The sequence below is a fragment of the Podarcis raffonei genome, chromosome 6, assembly GCF_027172205.1.
Source record: "Podarcis raffonei isolate rPodRaf1 chromosome 6, rPodRaf1.pri, whole genome shotgun sequence".
Classification (NCBI taxonomy): Eukaryota; Metazoa; Chordata; class Lepidosauria; order Squamata; family Lacertidae; genus Podarcis; species Podarcis raffonei.
In genome coordinates, this window is record NC_070607.1 from 66,375,088 (window position 1) to 66,394,639 (window position 19,552).

General features: G+C 42.5%; 1 protein-coding gene across 1 annotated transcript in view; it reads right to left on the reverse strand.

Annotated features, from left to right (window-relative positions):
- TMEM9 (transmembrane protein 9) overlaps positions 1 to 19,552 on the reverse strand; it is a 46,667-nt gene that overhangs the window by 16,880 nt on the left and 10,235 nt on the right. The window lies entirely within an intron of this gene.

A 19,552-nucleotide genomic window follows, 5' to 3' on the forward strand; every position in this document is an offset into this window, starting at 1 on the left:
TACATTGCAGTGAAATTTCCTGACCAGGTTACAAGCCGTGAAGACGTTCAAGATTATCTAGATCAATGTACAGCTGCTTACCAGTGCTCCTGTGCATTTAATTATGATATTTGTTTATGTTAAAAATCTATGGCATGGAGATTTCTGATCCCCGCCCCTTTATACGTACTCTACAGTCTCTAATTATTCACAGACAAGTTTAATGTGAAAAACCAATGTGCAATTCTAACTAGAATTTGTACTTCATGTTACCTAGCATTCTTATGGCTGTTTTTAAAATATAAATAGCAAGCTATATTGTATTCTGAATTTGGGGTGAAATATCTTCTAACAAAATGAAGGGACACGGGTGGCGCTGTGGGTTAAAGCCTCAGCGCCTAGGACTTGCCGATCGAAAGGTCGGCGGTTTGAATCCCCGCGGCAGGGTGCGCTCCCGTCGTTCGGTCCCAGCGCCTGCCAACCTAGCAGTTCGAAAGCACCTTCGGGTGCAAGTAGATAAATAGGGACCGCTTACCAGCGGGAAGGTAAACAGCGTTCCGTGTGCTGCGCTGGCTCGCCAGATGCAGCTTGTCACGCTGGCCACGTGACCCGGAAGTGTCTGCGGACAGTGCTGGCCCCCGGCCTCTTGAGTGAGATGGGCGCACAACCCTAGAGTCTGGCAAGACTGGCCCGTACGGGCAGGGGTACCTTTACCTTTACCTTTTATCTTCTAACAAAAGTTGGTTTTGTCATCTTTTGGTGGTGGAATATCCCTGGAAATCTGGAGAACAGGATGAATTTATGCAATGCTGAATATTTTGATGTACGTGTTAACAATTAATAACTCCTAAATGGATGTTATTTGAAGCATCTTGGTCTGATTATCAGTGATGAGTGGCTGTTTGTTTCAAAACAAGTCTCAGAGAGTTGTGGATTCCAGCAGGACTGACACCTATAGCTGTGCAAAGAGAACCAGCTGATTTGTGGGGAAACGCTGTGAAGGCATTTCTGTTTGGGGGCTGATCTCAAACAAATTCTTCCACCAGCTATTAAATGGGAGCTGCATGCTTGTTAAAGGTCATGAAAGCTTCCTGCCTCCTTCCTTCATGAATGGAAACCTCTCTCTCACTTTCACTTCAATGTACGCATTGTTTGGACTGTGATAGCTCAGCCCAAACAACTTTTTAGTGGAAGTGGGATATTGTTTGCCCAAGACATTTGTCTTGAATACGTCTATTGCCTGGTATAATCCTAGAATTTTCAAACAGTTCCTTTTTGCTCTTTTCCAGATGTAAAGTGGCATGCAACCCGGATCTACTGAAGCTTGAAATTTAAACCCAAAGTCTTTCCTGCTATTTCATCTTATCTACTGAGAAAGCAACTGTACCCTGTATGTGCTTGTATTTGCCATTTTTGTATAGAGGAGCATCTAAATTCTTACACTTAACCTTTAAAAAGTCTTGTTTTCAAACTTTTCTAGAAATTGACAAATTAAAAAGAGACAAATTGCACATCTAGATGGCATCGACAACATTAAGAGTTATCAAAGAAGGCAAATGTGAAACTGTTGATCTAAGAAAAATGTGTAATTTGTCTCCAAGATCAGCCCTTCTACCTTACTTTCTATCTTTTTATCCTACTTATTCACCCTATTTCCACACCACTCCTCCACCTCCTTAATCCTTCCCTCCTTTGCCCCAGTACCCATTGATGAGATGCTATCCTTATCTAATGCCTCCACATGCCCCCCTTTAATCTAATCTCACATATTTTCCAGTCTTAATTTTTAGATGTTCTCGCAACTTTAAAGTGAGGTCACCGTGGCATTCGCATTTGCCACATCCAATCTGCTAGAATTATAGGCAGAGTAATGGGATGGACAAACAGTAATTCTCCTACTGCTGACAGGATTGCAGAGTCAATGATTCACAAAGAAGGGACCCGATAGGATGATAAATAGGTGATGAAAGCTTCTACCATCTGGGATTCATTTATGCACCATATCGTCATACAAAGTGCAGAACTGCATAATAGCGGCTATGTTAGACCGTGGTTTTTAAGAGGACCAACTAAACAAGAGTTTTGCAAACACCCAGTTATTCTATCTTTTCAAACAAAACCAGAGCAACAATCCCATTTCATTCAGTGATCTCTCTTATGAAAGGCATAAATGTTCACATCAAAGTTACTTGTTATTGTCATCTCTAGTGTGAAAGTAGTTGTATAGAAGACACTTTGGACATAATAAACAGGGGACATCTCCTGTTCTTACCCAACAATTTCAATGTGATGAGTGGCCAAACATCAGTTAGTAGCACATCTGTCTTTGCATCCAGAAGATCTCTGGCATCTGGGAAGATGGATTGACTATTAAACCACTCTGAGAATTGTAACTCTGAGGAAAAAGAAGGACTCCTAACCCTTAACATCATCATCATCATCATCATCATCATCATCATCATCATATTATTATTTATGCCCCACACATCTAGCTGGGTTTCCCCAGCCACTCAGGGCAGCTTCCAACAAACATCAAATATTAAAAACTTCCCTAAACAGGGCTGCTTTCAGATGCCTTCTAAAAGTCAGTTGTTTATTTCCTTGACATCTGATGGGAGGGTGTTCCACAGGGCGGGCACCACTACTGAGAAGGCCCTCTGCCTGGTTCCCTGTAACTTCACTTCTCGCAGTGAGGGAACCGCCAGAAAGCCTTCGGAGCTGGATCTCAGTGTCCAGGCTGAACAATGGGGGTGGAGACGCTCCTTCAGGTATACTGGGTTTAGGGCTTTCAAGGTCAGCACCAATACTTTGAATTGTGCTTGGAAACGTACTGGGAGCCAATGCAGGTCTTTCAGGACTGGTGTTATGTGGTCTCGGCAGCCACTCCCAAACTGCAAACTTAACAAACTACAGCTCCCAGAATTTTTTGAGGAAACCATGACTGCTAAAAGTACTATCATAATGCTTTAGATGTAAGGTGTGATTATGGCCAGTGATTGTGTGGAGGAGTCTTCCCCATTTTGATATACCCACAATGCTGCCCCTAGAACACTCTTCCCTATGTCCTTCCTACAGAGGTTTCTGTCATATTTTCACATTTAAAATCAAGCACTCTAGCTCCCCCATCTCAGCTCAGAGGCTTCAAGTATTGGCACATAAATGTCTCTGGCATATGTGTTTTCCCATATACCCACTACAACCCTTTAGTAACACTTCTAGTGCTATGGGGATCTAGAAATATATAACATATATAACATAGTGCCATATTGACAGCTAAGGGCGCACATATACCATCTGTGTCTGCCCTTTTGGCAGGGAGATGTGAGCGGCGATGAGTTTTGGATACACATTTGCACTGTGTCCTCTCACTGGCTAACCACATTTGAGGTATAAAATGTGCTTTGCTTGGCCTGTGTAACTGAGAAGTATCTTCTCCAAAAATGGGAGTTAGTCTGATTGTACATGCCTGCTATCTGTTACAAATGTAACCGTTTCCTGCTCCTTGTGCTGAAAGAAAACAGCTAAGAGGCCTGAAATTAACAATAAAAGGCTTTTTGGACTGGCTGCATATTGAGATTTTTTCGTAATCTCCTCTGTTGTTAACCAGTTGAGTGTTTAATCAATTCTACAAGGCTCAGCCTTTTTGCTTTCTTTCTCATTTCAGAAAGGATTTACAGTGTTTAGTGTCTTAACTATAGATACGTTAATGTGATTGCCAAGTATTCCCTTTAATTCTTACTTATTCTATGCCTCTTATATGAAACTCTGCGGACTAACCAACTGTTAATACTATGTTGCTTCCAATAAAATCTGAAGAAATTTGGCTGCAATGCTTTGCCAAGCTGGTACATATACAGCTCCATTTTACCATATTAGGTCACAGATAAAAGAATGATAACTACAGAACTGCTTGGCCTAGTTTTTTTCTACTCGTAGGTCATGCATCATGTAGAATATTCCCTGTGGGGATAAATGTTCTTACTTCAATTTATGGGATTTTGATCATGCTTTTCAAAGTATATTTTCATTCAGCTCAGCCTTGTTCAGTGAACAACCTTAGTGGCTCACTAAGAGAGCACAGAACAGGATGCTAGACATAAGCTTTCACTTCCTATTTGGGGCATGCGTACGATGCAGAGAAATATATTTGATGTGTGCTATTCTAAACATCCATTTTAAAAGTTACCAGAAATGCTCTGACATTGCATTTTCAGACTTTTATTCACCGATGGAGAAAATAGGAAAAATAATAATACAAGTTTTTAGAGTGAACCATATTTTTAAGACGATGGTGTGCAGTCTTGACAGCTTCTGAGAGACAAAACAGAACTGATATATCTGCTTTTACTATAACAGATGGGGACATTTCGCTATGTTGCTGATGTCATATTGAAAGGGAGGGGGAGCAAAGGCAAGGACGGAATTATTTCACTGCCTTTGTAGATTTGGCCCCTTTGACAGAAACAGATAAAACAAATAATCCTCATTTTTTAATTCACATTTTATTTCCTTAGCACTTAGATAATGTCTCATTTACTTTGAGCCAGAAGTGCATTAGCATCCTTGTTCGTGGATCTGCTAATGCAGGGCTAGACTTGAAGTCACCCAAGCCTTGATAAAATAAGCAACACACCAACACCTTACATCTGGGGAAAAGAAGGGAGGTACTGCAAGGCTGAAAGGAAAACCCCTTTGGAAAAATTAGCACTAAATTGAAATGGAGGGCACTGCTTGATGAATGCTTTCATCCCCTGCTAAATGAGCTCCCTCTTTCAGTCCTGGCTGCACTACTTTGAAAAAGGTATAAATCTGCTCATGGTGGGGCAGGTGTTGGGAAGATGTGACAATGTAAGTAAATAAATTTTTATTTATACCCCACCCAAGACCAGGCCCAGGGTGGCTAACATCAAATATCAAATACATTAAAACACAATCAAACAGTTGTTTAAAATACAGCTTAAAAAATAGAATCAGGATAAAATTAAATGACTGACCATGAATTACAACCATAGGGGTTGGGAACCTCAAGTATTCATCAGGGCCAGCTATCCATGTTGGTCCCACACGAGCCGATAAAAGGGCCAAAGAGTTAACTTACAGGGTCCCATGGACCAAAGGCCAGGCGGAACAGCTCCGTCTTGCAGGCCCTGCGGAAGGATGTCAAGTCCTGCAATAGAGTGTTCCACCAGGTTGGGGCCCAAAGCCAAAAAGGCCAAGGCAACTAGGCCATTACACTTTCATGTTGGAATGTGCATACAGAAATGCATCTCCTGAAATTCATGCAGTTCAGAGAATGATTGTTCACCTATACCCAGAGAACCTACAACAGCAGAACCACTGCAAACCGTGCCCCAAACTTCCATTCTGCAGAGCTGGTCCAGTAAGCTATCATGGTCAATTGTATTTTTTTAAAAAACACCCACTGAGAGATCCAGCAGAACTAGCAGGTTCACACATTTTCACTACCATCCTAATCTGTCTCCTGGAACAGGTCAACCAACCATCAAGGTACCCAAAACTGCTTCAATCCCAATCCCTGGCCTAAACCCAGAGTTCAGAATCACTCTAGATAATCTGTTTCCTCTAAGTATGCACAAAGCTTGCCCAAGAAGATATTAGTAACTGTGTGGTGACTCTAATATTCTTCCAGATCTGGGAAGGTTCTCTTCCAACAAAACAGGGTATTTAGCACCCCCCTGGATAGGCCTAATCAAGAGGCTACATGTGGTTAGATATTGATTCAAGCATCTTCTTGTCCACTTCCTCAGACAGTGACAACTGAAAATAATGCTACAAAATTTAACTAGGTGGTGCTCTAGGTGCCTCAATTGTGGCATCAGGCTCAGAGCCGATACTTGCAAATTCCCCTTCAAAATGCTTTGTGAATTCACCACAGCAGGTGACCAAGGGTTCTATTCCACTTCTCCCCAGGCCAGACCCCACAACAAGCTCTTCACTCAGGCCGGCCTATTTCAGTGACTACAAATCTTCTGGAAAAAGTTCTATGGCTTTCATGGCAGCCATGAGGTTCAAGCAGGTCCACTTAAGGTCCCACATGGATATTGAAATCCTCCAGCAAGTGACATGCAGATTCCGTTGATCACCACAATTGGACTCAGTTTGTGTGGGATGGTTTTGAACTGTTTGACTTATTTATTTACCCTATTTCTATACATATTAGGGGACGCGGGTGGGGCTGTGGGTTAAACCACAGAGCCTAGGACTTGCCGATCAGAAGGTCAGCGGTTTGAATCCCCATGACAGGGTGAGCTCCCATTGCTCAGTCCCTGTTCCTGGCCAAACTAGCAGTTTGAAAGCACGTCAAGTGCAAGTAGATAAGTAGGTACTGCTCCGGCGGGAAGGTAAACAGCGTTTCCGTGCGCTGCTCTGGTTCACCAGAAGCGGCTTAGTCATGCTGGCCACATGACCCGGAAGCTGTATGCCGGCTCCCTTGGCCAATAAAGCGAGATGAGCGCCACAACCCCAGAGTCAGACATGACTGGACCTAATGGTCAGGGGTCACCTTTACTATACATATTGTGTGTGTGTGTGTGTGTGTGTGTGTGTGTGTGTACACACATCTATAGAAAACTAAAGCAACAACAGACAACTTAAACAACAAATTTAAAAATATGCAGTTAACATATGAAAATAGTACATTAACACAAAATTACTAATGAATATGAACCAGCCTAAATGATCTCAACTTTGGACACACCCTCCCTCTCAGCCTCCTGGCTCTCACCAAGGGTTGAAACAAACTCCCAGCACACCTGCAAAAGCCTCACAAAGAGAAGGGTTGATGCTGACATCATTCTGGTCTCCCACTTTAGGCTTGCTTTTTATGGGCAGGCACTAAGGTGGATGGAGCTTCCTCAGGCTGCCTCCAGCTGTGTCCCATTAAGCAGTCAGCTGCATTTTCTGCATGCACTTCCAGAGAACCCTCTCCCAAAGTCTCTAATTGTGGCATATTTATCCATTTTGCCCATATGACATTGCAGTTCTATGTCCCTAATGCGTTGAAGCACTTGACTTCTGGCTCTCTCATATCCTGCCGCTATCAAGATCTGTGGGGAGAATCCCAAGCTTCTTATCTTTTCAAACAGGGAAGCTTTCCAGGTAGAATGAAAGGTGTCTAAGAGTGTTAAAGGAGCCAAACCGGCCGGGGAAAAAATAAGTTTTAACCAGTAGTGTATCTTTAGAATCCACAACCGCGCGTTAACGGGTGGTTGTCCAACTTCTAAGCGGACAGCTATATTAGATACACAGGGGGGGATCCCCAATAAACACCGATAGAATTTTGTTTGAAATGCCTCCATAGGCGCAAAATTTTTAAAACTGCAAACCTGGGATCCATAAGTGAGTTGTGGGAGTATTTTTGCAGCAAAAACCTGGGAGGCCGCCGGAACGTATTTACCCCCTTTCCCGTGAAAAAATCTTGTAAGGGCTTTATTGGCCCTTCCTGCATTGGCAATGGCGTTTTTCATCTGTTGGTGCCACGAGACCCTTTCCTGAAAAGTTATTCCCAGGTATTTGAAAGTTGCTACCTGGTCAATAGGTTGACCATTAATTCTCCATATGTGTTTCCTTCTTTTCTTTGAAAACACCATAATTTTAGATTTGCTGTAATTTATTGATAGTTGTTCCGCTTGACAATAGTCAGCAAGTGATCTCAAAAGCTTCCTCAAGCCAACGCAGGAAAAGGAGAGTAGGACTGCGTCGTCCGCATACAGAAGCACCGGGAGGGGCATACCTGCCAGATTGGGAGGGTGGGCATTTTCTTTTGCCATATTTACTGCTAGAGAGTTGATATAAAAATTAAATAGCGTTGGTGCGAGGACACATCCTTGTTTAACCCCATAGTGCGTTTGAATTTCTTTAGTTAGATGGCCTGACCGATCGCATCTTACCCTCACCCTGGTGTTTTCATATAGACCACGGATAAGACATAATAAGCGTTTCTCAGTTCTTTCTCCACCCTCTTCCCCTTTCTTCTCCAGGTGCTTTATTTAATTAATTTATTTTCTCTTTTTATAGAATGGTGCGGTTTTTTGTTTGTCTTTTTACTATTACAGATAAATATGCCATGGCCAAGTTTTAAATCCTAATTTTACTTTTTCAGGGGTTCCTGTATTCCTCCCATCTCTTAATGCAAAACAAAAGCCAAGAAAGAATGTGTGTGTGTGTGTAGCTATTTTGAATAGTTCATGTCTTGACACATCTTCCAATTGTGTCATTTGACAGAAACCTGGACTGGTTTAAAAAAGAATTTTTATTAAAGGAAGGGACGGAAGGAATAGACTGAACATCTTTAAAAGTGTTCTTTTTCAAAGTTGTTGAAAAACTCTATAAAAGGCTGTTGAATGAGAGGTGCATCTGTTTCTATAGCACCTAAGAGTTACAGAGGGTTGTACTCAACAATGTCTTTGTGCAAGCAGAACAACTTCTGCTCTTTCCTGTCATCTCTTTCCCTCTCCAGAAAAAAAACCTGTTGTCCAAAGTATTATATAATCTAAGCAAGAAATATGGAAAAAAACCTGCAGGGCGGCGGGGGGGCGGGAACAAGAATATTCAATTAAATGGTAGACTCCAAGTTAGTATAGTGAAATTAATACTATTGGTTGATTGCATGTCCTATACTGCATATATTTTACAATCATGGTTAATCTGCAGGTAGTTATGCTTTACGGGGTTAAGAGACTGGGCCAGGTCGTTATCTCCCCCCGTTTCCATGGGGTCACATTTAACCTGATGTCACCTGATGTCATCATTATGTCAGATGACCTGATTTTGCCTGCATTGTTTGAAATCAAACCTTGTATAGCACTCTGCAAGCACTCTGGATCTTCTGGAATGCTATGCACGGGGCTTCTCAAAGCCCAGCCAGATCAGCTGATTTCTGGAGCTTGTGCAGCCAGGCACACTGGGCTTTGCAGATGCTGATTGATGGTTCCTGCACACCTCCTTTGGACTCAGCTGTGTCCTTATCTGCTCAGCACATGACATCAGGTACCTGCGGCTTGGCCAAAATGGTAAGGCCTGCTTAGGCTGGAAGACCTGCTTAGGCTCGCAGCCTGAAGGTTCCTCACCTCACCACAGTAGTGTTGCTGTGTCTCTGAAAGCACTGCTGAATATTTTGGTAGTGGGAGCAAAATGGTGGTGTGGTGGGTGGGTGGGTGGGGTGTACTTTCAGACCCTAATGAAATACTTGCCTACGTAGCACATTCCTCCATCAGATTACAACACATTGAATAGATTCTGCATTGTTAGTTATAAACCAGCAGGTGGCATTAAAAATTGGTCCTGAATCCAGTTCTGCAACTTCTCTGTGCTGGACAGTGGACATTTTGTTGTTGCAGCTGCTATCCTATGAATTTGAGGATGGCAGTGCATGGAATATGAAAAGGATGCCTTTTTAAGCACATGAATCTCATAGCTAGAGTGGAATCGGTATTAAACTATAGATGCTGTTTTCATTATTCTGGCAGCTTCATAAAGGCAGAGGTGATCCTTAAGATAACTTGGCCCTGGGTTTTTCCTCTCATTTTAGCCCTATTCAGAAATTATTTTCTCTCTGGAATTCAGTTCGCAATCAGAAAGAAGCCCTGGACTTCTTGATTTTGGGAAATCCAGATGCCAGCCTGCGCTCCTAGGGACCTGAAACCTTCTGACTGGCCCTTCTGGGCCATGAGAATTCTTGAAGAAATCTTCATACATTACATTGCTTAGGTTATTGCATTAAGTTTTTAAGCGTTTCTTAACTACGTTACAAACAGGTGTTTGAAAATATGTACATCATATACAGATACTAATCAGAGAGCCAAGATTGGCCACACTTCTTTTTTGAGGGTACAGTTGGTGGCAAGCTTAGCTTTCTTACTGTGCAATGTGTGAGACTGTCCGTGCTTTGCAACAAACAGCTATCATCAAGGCTGCAACAGGAGCCTTTCCAGACTGATTTTATTCTGCTCTGGCTTGCCATCCAGATAGCAACCACTGAATGATATCATTCTACTCATTGTCTTCTAATTGTTGGAACTAATTTCTTCAAATTAAATTGCAGTGCACGGATCGAACAGTGAGCATTAATCTCCTAACACTGTGAGCTTTATCAACATCCATGAAATAGCCCCCTAACAGGCAAAAAAAGAAAAATATTTCAAAAAAAATACTTGTCAAGTCTTGCTATTAGGGATTGATGTCAGGGCTTGATAAAAATGAAGTAATTGTATTTGCGGTGAGGGGAGGGGGTCCTTTAGAAAATTACTGGTTCTGTCTTTATTCTTTGTCTTTCATTAGACACATTAGCCAGTCATAATTTGGCTTTTACTTTCACGTCTATCACAATGTCCTTTTTGTGTTGTTAGCAAAGTGGAAGATAAAAAAATAGAGAGCAGAAATTTCCCTATATTTTTGTTGTTGTTCAAGTTACTTTAGCAAGCCAGGGCTTTGCTGGGGTTCATGTACAGTTTTAATCACCAGTGCATAAATTTGTGTGTTATGACTTGTAGAAGTAGATCTTCCCATGCACATTCTTAGCACACACCCCAATGTTTCAAATTAATAACAAATTAAGGATGTTGTAAGTGGATTAATCCTATGATATGCATTCCAATGCCTCTTTATTTTTTCCAGGAATCATCATGTCCCTTAGTGCTTTTGCATTCCATCTCTTCAGATGTAAGGCCACTGAAGGATACCCACATTTATGGAGCATAGTTAGTGGGACGTGGGTGGCGCTGTAGTCTAAACCACTGAGCCTCTGGGGCTTGCTGATCTGAAGGTCAGCAGTTTGAATCCCCACGACAGGGTGGGCTCCCGTTGCTCTGTCTCAGCTCCTGCCAACCTAGCAGTTTGAAACCATGCCAGTGCAAGTAGATAAATAGGTACTGCTGCGGCAGGAAGGTAAATGGTGTTTCCGTGCGCTCTGGTTTTCATCACGGTGATCCGTTGTGCCAGAAGTGGCTTAGTCATGCTGGCCACATGACCCGGAAAGCTGTCAATGGACAAACATTAGCTCCCTCAGCCTGAAAGTGAGATGAATGCCACAACCCCATAGTCAGCTTTGACTGGACTTAACTGTCAAGGGGTCCTTTACGTCTATCTTGACCTTTGCATGCGTTCCTTGTGGAGAGAATGAGGAACTTAGAATTTCTCAATTGTAGACTTGGAAGGGATCCCAAGGGAACTAGTTTATTTTATTTTAGCATTTTTTTATTGAAAGTTTTCCTCATACAAGATAATAAAAAAACAAACTAATCTAAGTAAAAGGGAGGGGAAAAGGAAAAGAGGAGGAGAGGATAAAAATACAAATCCCTCTCTCAAAGGTAAATCTTAACCCTTGTCTGACACAAAAGGGGGTGGACACTCCCAGCTCTCACCTGGGAGCTTCCCATTCTTTTCCTAGCCTTCCACCCTAGGAAATCTTCCTTTCCCTGGGAGGATGAGGAACATGTTCACATGGCCAGTTACATTGATCAAGGATAATAATTCTGTGGCTGACCTTAGCCTCTGGGTGGTTGTTGCTCATGTTTTGCTTGTTCAAAATGAGCTTGACGGAAGCTTAACTCCTAAAGCCTATGCTCTGGCTATATCTAGGTTAGAGTACCGCCTTTGAAGATGGTTTGGAAACTGCATAGAGAAATGGGAAGAACTGAGTAAATGGGAAGGAAACTGGCAGAAGCAGTAAATCAGGGATGGGGAAGGCTTTTCCGTTCCACCAGTCAGATCCTTATCAGGACTGGCCTCAGAGGCCAAATTGGGCAGGGGGACGAGGCTGTGCAGCTGTCAATCACAGGACATCACAATGACATCATGAGCAGGTGACCATTTTTTTTATAGATGGAATACAAACAAAGCAAGTTATTTAATCTGAGTTTTAGTTTTAAGCAGCCATGTTACAATAAATTGTCATCCGATTCCACCCTATTGATCATATCGGCAATAGCTAAGTTTGCCAAGGAGGATGAAATTCAAAATTCCACTGAGATGCACAGTGATCTGGGATCCAAGACAGTCAGCAAGATGATGCAGCCAAATAAACATCCCCAGCATTTCTTGATGCATAGAAAGAGTTGTCTCCAGATAATACTTATCTGCAAAGTTTTTTCTCCTGAACATGTTCTCACTGAGATGGCTTGTTGTACACATCATCATCATTTACAAATGGCATTTTTTCACATTTCCAGACATGCTTATTGACTTGCAGAAATATGCATTTGCCTTTAAATTTTTAGGTGAAATGTGACCTTTTTGGTTTTGGAGGAAGCTGGCACTTTTTAGGACCTTCCATGAAGAAACTCAAAGCAATAATGAACAGTAGCTGTAAAGTAAGTATTTCCATTTAGGAGAGCAAATTTAATAATGTGTTGGCAATTTGCTCTTGCCCTATAGAGACCTGATTATGGACCTCCTCTATGTTCTTTGGACTGCATTATCCTGGATATGCCAAATAAATTTACTTGACCTACATGGAATCTAAGGCATTTGAGGATGTGATTGAGTGCATTCAGTGAGAGCCTGTGGGAAGTGGGTGGATTACTACATATTTAATTGAATGTAAAGTCTTGCCAGCTTCCTCACTGGGGTGAACAATGGCCAAAAGTTGTTATATATTAGCTGAATCCATTAATGAAATTTTAGGTCAAAATTGACAATATATTTTGAAAAGCTGTTTGTCTGTTCACTATGTTTACATTATGCCTGTGTTTACTATTTGAAGAGCAATTGCATTTCCATGTGTCTTAATCACATTGGCTAGTGGAAAATAAGAGGAGTACAAAGATAATAGAATTGTAGAATTGGAAGGGACCACATGGGTAATCTAGCCCAACCCTCTGCAATGCAGGAATTGTTGGCCCAAGATGGGGCTCAAACCCACAACTCTGAGATTAAGAGTCTCATGCTCTACCATCTGAGCTATTGCATATGAGATAGTCTGATCAAGATCTACTGGTCTGATGAATAGACTAGTCTGTACAAGATCTACTAGTCTGATCAATGCCAATCTGTTGAGTTACTGATGTTCTGATCTTGACAATGACATGGTTTTTTTTGACAATCACTTGTAGCTGAGTAAGATTGTCTTCCATGAGTCCATAAGTGACTATGGAGGCCAATTCTGAATCCACATGTCCTTCCACAGTGGGGATATGGTTTCTGGGCAGGAGCTGATCAAGGTGAGGGTTTGCCAAGCGTGCCATCCTCTTAGCACATTTCTCCCTTTCATCCTGAGTTCGAGCATCTTCAAAGTCCATGACACCTTTGGTAAAGGCTGTTCTCCAATTGGAGTGCTTGCAGGCCAGTGTTTCCCAGTTGTTGGTGTTTATACTACATTTTTTTAGATTTGCCCTGAGAGGGTCTTTAAACCTCTTTTGTTGACCACCAGCATTATGCTTTCCATTTTTAAGTTCGGAATAGAGTATTTGTTTAGGAAGGTGATAATCAGGCATCCGAGCAACATGACCAGTCCAACGAAGTCAATGTTGAAGAATCATTGCTTCGACACTGGAGACCTTTGCTTCTTCCAGTACACTGGCATTAGTTTGCCTGTCTTCCCAAGTGATGTGTAAAATTTTCTGGCGACACCATTGATGGAATCTTTTGAGGAGTTGAAGATGGCATTTATAAGTGGCTCATGTTTCACAAGCATACAGAAAGGTTGGTAGTACAATAGCTTTGTAAATAAGTATTTTTGTTTCCCTGAGAATGTCCCGGTCCTCATACACTCTACACTTCAAATGGGAGAAAGCTGCACTCGCAGAGCTCAGGCAATGCTGGATTTTGGCATCAATGTCAGCCTGATTGCCATGTTATATACAATTAGTGGTACCTAAATCAAAGCAAAGGGCACTGCATCTGTTGCAACTTTTTTAGTAGCAAATGACATGAGAATGAAGCTTGATGGGACAGCGATAAAAAGCAGGTTTTGAGGCAGAGATGGGGAACTAGGCTACCAGTCTCATCGTCACTGACCATAGACCATGATGGCTAGGGCTAATGAGAGTTGGAGCCCAACAATACCCTGGGAATTGTAGTTTCCCCACCAGAGATACATTTCCCAGTTGTTGTTGTTTAGTCGTTTAGTCGTGTCCGACTCTTCGTGACCCCATGGACCAGAGCACGCCAGGCACTCCTGTCTTCCACTTCCTCCTGCAGTTTGGTCAAACTCATGCTGGTAGCTTCGAGAACACTATACAACCATCTCGTCCTCTGCCGTCCCCTTCTCCTTGTGCCCTCCATCTTCCCCAACATCAGGGTCTTTTCCAGGGAGTCTTCTCTTCTCATGAGGTGGCCAAAGTACTGGAGTCTCAGCTTCAGGATCTGTCCTTCCAGTGAGCACTCAGGGCTGATTTCCTGAAGAATGGATACGTTTGATCTTCTTGCAGTCCATGGGACTCTCAAGAGTCTCCTCCAGCACCATAATTCAAAAGCATCAATTCTTCGGCGATCAGCCTTCTTTATGGTCCAGCTCTCACTTCCATACATTTCCCAGTACATGTAACAAATTACAGTTCCCATTATTCTTTCACGGGGTGCTTCAGTAACTGACACAGGAATCCACCCTTATTTAAATAGTTTATTATTAGGATGGGTAAAGTCTTTGGGGGAATAAAAGATGAGCTTTCCATGTTTGTTAAGACACTCTACAAAATTTTGTGGATTGCTTTGTGAATGGCTTGTTGGGATTTTGTTGTTATTGATATTGTTGTTTTAAGGAGTGTTTTCCCTCCAGATTTCCAGTTGCCTAATAAGACGACCCCCAAGAAGAAACTTGCTTCTTTTGTAAAGCTCAAACCTACAGGTGTCATAATTGTGTGCTGGTCTTCTTTAAATAGTAACACACCCATGCTGTTTCGTAAGACAGAAAACCAGCCTTAACATATAGGTAATCAATAAAGTTATACAAAATAGAGCCAGTGCTATTTTTCCAGAAAAAGAGGTGCTGGAACTCATCATAAATGCCTCCCTTGTTCTCTCATAGCAGGCTTCCTTAAACTCGGCCCTCCAGATGTTTTGAGACTACAATTCCCATTATCCCTGACCACTGGTCCTGCTAGCTAGGGAACACAGGAGTTGTAGGCCAAAAACATCTGGAGGGCTGAGGTTGAGGAAGCCTCTCTTATAATTACAATGGCTCCCACCTGTGAGGTGTCAGAACTGAGTCCCAGTGAGTTCCAGCTGGGAAAAAAGACCTAAATAGATCTAATGCTTTAAATGTAAAGGTCAGTGCCTGTAGTCCATCCCATAATTGCACCACCTTGGATTCACACGGATTTCATTTGGGCCTCATGCATAACTGTGGTCTGGACTTCAGCCACTGACTTCCACTTTGTGCACATAAACATGTTTACTTGTAAGGGACAACATCTCTATTGTTCCTATTTAATTGCTACTGGCTTATATGAAATTTTCCATTTTTGAAAGATTCAGGAACATGCTACTCTAGGGCATTCTTGAGCCAGTATTTTTAGAAAATATATTCTGGCTACCATAGTACTTTTAAAATATAATGGTGGTCATAATATATTTTCTTGAGCGGTTGGGATCGGAACCAACTGCAGAAACAATATTTTTCAAGAAGCTACCCTTAAAAAAGCATCTGGCCTATGTATCTTATGGGAATCTGCTAATATGCATTAATAATGATGATGATGACGTTGATGATGTTTGAAAGCTTTTAGGAGAAAGATGGGAACCAAATGATACCACCTCTAGGAGAAATCTCTTTCCTGATGGAAGAACCTTGTCCCCCCAGCAGATCCCGATGGTAATCTTGTCTTGTAATTTATAATGTGCATCCTGGTATGGAGTTAATCCCAAGGGGACAAAACAGCACAATGAGCAAACCAATAGTTAAAACAGTAGATGGATGCTTACAGACCTCTTAACATTGTCTTTCTGTGCAATAAGACTATGCCCTTGCTGAGGCCCTGAGATTGACTTCCCAAGTTGGATATCTTGACATTTAACAGAGGGGAAATATACAAGAGAAAGCAGAACTCGCAGTGCAGTACCATGCACGTCTGTTCAGAAGTCCCACTGTGTTTGGCTGCGCTTACCCTCAGACAGAGTCTGTGTATGATTGTAACCTAGATGATTTCTTCCCCTCATCTATATATATCACCGTTTCAACACTGAACTCTGTTCCCAGTTTATCACTTAAAATTTATTTTCGTTTATGTGCATTGAAGTATTTAATGGGTTTATTTTAGATGTAGAGAGAAAAAAACATAATAAATCATAAGCAACATTGTAGGAAATAATCTTGAACTCTGAGACACCGCCCCCCCCCCTGCCTCCACTGGATCTTGGCAGGATCCTTTGACAGCTGCAATAATAAATGCATGGTTTCCTTTGCATAAAACGAAATTGGATGGATTCAAAATATCTTGTGCCCTGAAGCAGTTTTGGACAGTTAGCATCTGCCCACACCTTTCAATAGTTGCTAGCAAAATGTGAAGGTGTCAAACTGGGCATTCTTTCTCTTTCCTCCCTGGCGAATTCTAGAAAGTTTCCCCAAACACTAGGAAATGAGCCAGAAACATCAGGAAGTGAGAGAAATGTGGGAAGTAGGATCCTAGATGGTGGCCTTTCCAAACCTCCTACATATTTAGTTATATGCTTCCTGTTTGGCCAAGGAATAAGCGGTGGAGGCTGGTCCATATGGGCAAATGGGGCACTGCCCAACCATCCTTAGTCTGCCCTCAGTGTGCTACCACAGGCCTGTCTTCTTACAACCAGTTCAGAGAGTGGCGTTGCCTGTCAGCTTCCTTCTCTTAGTCTCAATGTTGTGCCTTGTAGGACTCAGCAGGGAAGAGGAGGTTGGAAACAAAACTAGAATTAGTTGACTCTGCCAGCCATCGACTCTGGCTCCACCTTCTGTTGAACTTCTTGTCTCCTTCCCCATCAGTTGTTGTTGTTTAGTCGTTTAGTCGTGTCTGACTCTTCGTGACCCTATGGACCAGAGCATGCCAGGCCCTCCTGTCTTCCACTGCCTCCCGCAGTTTGGTCAAACTCATGCTGGTAGCTTCGAGAACACTGTCCAGCCATCTTGTCCTCTGTCGTCCCCTTCTCCTTGTGCCCTCAGTCTTTCCCAACATCAGGGTCTTTTCCAGGGAGTCTTCTCTTCTCATGAGGTGGCCAAAGCATTGGAGCCTCAGCTTCAGGATCCCATCAGTAGCAATGGCCATAAGACAGGATGCATGCATGACACAAACTCACACAAATCAAGCCACATGGGAAGGGACAGCTCCAGTAGCTACCAGTCTTTTTCTAGGCACATATAAAGCCCTTCTGTCATGGAATGGTGGGACGCAGAGGAACGGTGGGAAGAACCAGCTGGGGAACTCCCAGAGGAAGACGCCTCAGAGCCAGGGGACTGGTGGTAGGATTACAATAAGCAGTCAGAGGGAGAAGACTGGGAGGAGGAGGTATCAGAGGTAACAGACTTATTCTGACAGGTTTCTGTTATATGTGGCGGATAAACGCTTTCATGCTTGGAATTAACTGCTATTCCCATCTCCATGGTTGGTTGTTGTATATATTACTGGTGTGTTTGTTTTTTATTCGATTTTTGAATGTAGTAAGCTGCCCTGAGTGGTGCTTTTACCCCTGAAGGTTGGAATATGAAAGTATTATTAAGATAAAACAAAACAATGCCAAATATAGACCAAACAAATTAAAAATGTTTTCAAAAACGGCTACCCCCCTCCATTTCCCCAACCATAGGAAGCTGCCTTATACCAATTCAGGCCATTGGTCCATGCAGCTCAGTGTTGCCAACAAAGACTGGCAGTGGCTGTCCAGGGTTTCAGGCAGGAGTCTCTCTCAGTCCTGCCTGGAGATGCTGGGGATCAAAGCTGGGATCTTCTGCTGGCAAAATCTCTCCCCACTTCTTGAAGAATGATAAGAATTTCAGCATAGCCTCTCTCTCCAGAGGGAGCCTCAGGACACCTTTGTTCGCAGTTACACCCAGGTGCCTGGCAGATGCTCCCCTATAGTCAATAGCAGATGGTGCGGTGGGGCGGCAGTGTTCACCTGACCTCCTGACAGCTGAGTCACTGCTGCTTACTGGGAAGGAGAGGGGCAAGGTGGTGGGGAGGCCAGCACAGTGCAAACACAGCGACAGAGCCAATATGGTATTCCTGGTGGTGTGTTTGGACCATGCTAAGCTCCCTGCCACTTTGGCCCTCTCCCTCCTTCTTGGAAAGCAGCGGTGACTCAGCTGTCAGGAGACCAAGTAAGTGCCACCATGACATTCACTACTGCCTGTTGCCCTGTACCATTTAGTTACAGTGTATGCGTCCTTCTCACAAGATTGTCACTCTCTCTTCCAGTGTGGTGGCAGATGGTTGAAATTTACCACTGCAGAGAACCATTCCATCTCTCTGTGTGTGTTTATGTGTGTGCCTAAGATCTCAAAATGAAAGCATCTTAAAATTGATGTGACCATTATCTAATCGAAATGCAATAGATATCTGGCATCCACATGGGAATTTTATTTCTCAAGCTTTTAAAAAATCATTTTAAACAAAACAATGCCAAGCTTGTCTTATAAACATCTGTGGTAATTTTCGGGTGTGTGCAAAAAGGTCTTTCTACATAACTTTTTTAGGAGCTTAAGGACTGAATTACTAGGGTTGTGTGAAACATTAGGACAGAATCCAGCTATGCCTCAAAGAGAAACTTTAGGAGCACATGCCAAGACACGCTTGAAGAGCAACATCTGGAAACTTTTCCGAAGGAGAGGTGAGCCTGTTAGGATCTCCCTACTCTCTTGCAATTTCCATTCCCCTTTATCCCTTCTGCATCTCAATATGTCTGATTAACATCTTTACCACCCATTAGGACAATAAAGGCTTATTGTGAAACAGAGGGAGGAGGTTTATTTATCTGGGTATTTACAAACCACCAACTCACAAGAAAAATATTGTGGCAGTGCACAGCAAAAAGGCAATAAAAACCTAAAACGCAAGCCCAAATTAACAGCAATGAATGCTATAAAAAGGCTTGGTAAAACAAAAATGTTTTCAGCAGATGAAACATCAGAATTGAAGGTGCCTGTCTTGTTTCAATAGGAACAGCGTTCCAAAATACTGGTGCCGCCATGGTTCAAATAGAAGCTAAATGAATCTGACGATTGAAACTAGGTGTGTGATTTTGCTTTGGATGAAGTCCAGATCCAGAACTGAAGTGATTTGGGCTATGTCCAAGGTGAAGCAAGGTGTCTCAGGAGTGGCTCAAAATGAATTGGCCCCTTCCTGAAGCCTTGCGTCCACCTTGGAGGCTTGGAGAGTACAGTCTTAGAATGTCTGTTAAAATGGGTCAGATTTGGCAGCCACAATGTTCTGAAATCTTATTTGTGAGTAAGTGCAATGGAAGTCTGAGGGATCTTCTTTGATGTAGCCATGCGTAGGATCAAAGCTCATATATTCTTTGAATGCATTGTTTCTCAGTTTAATTACTCAGAGGACTCACAGAATCAGCAGCTAAAATAACTTTGCCTTGCACTGCCACATTTTCTATTGGGAAAGTGTTGCATTTTCAGGTACAAAAAATATCTAAATATCAC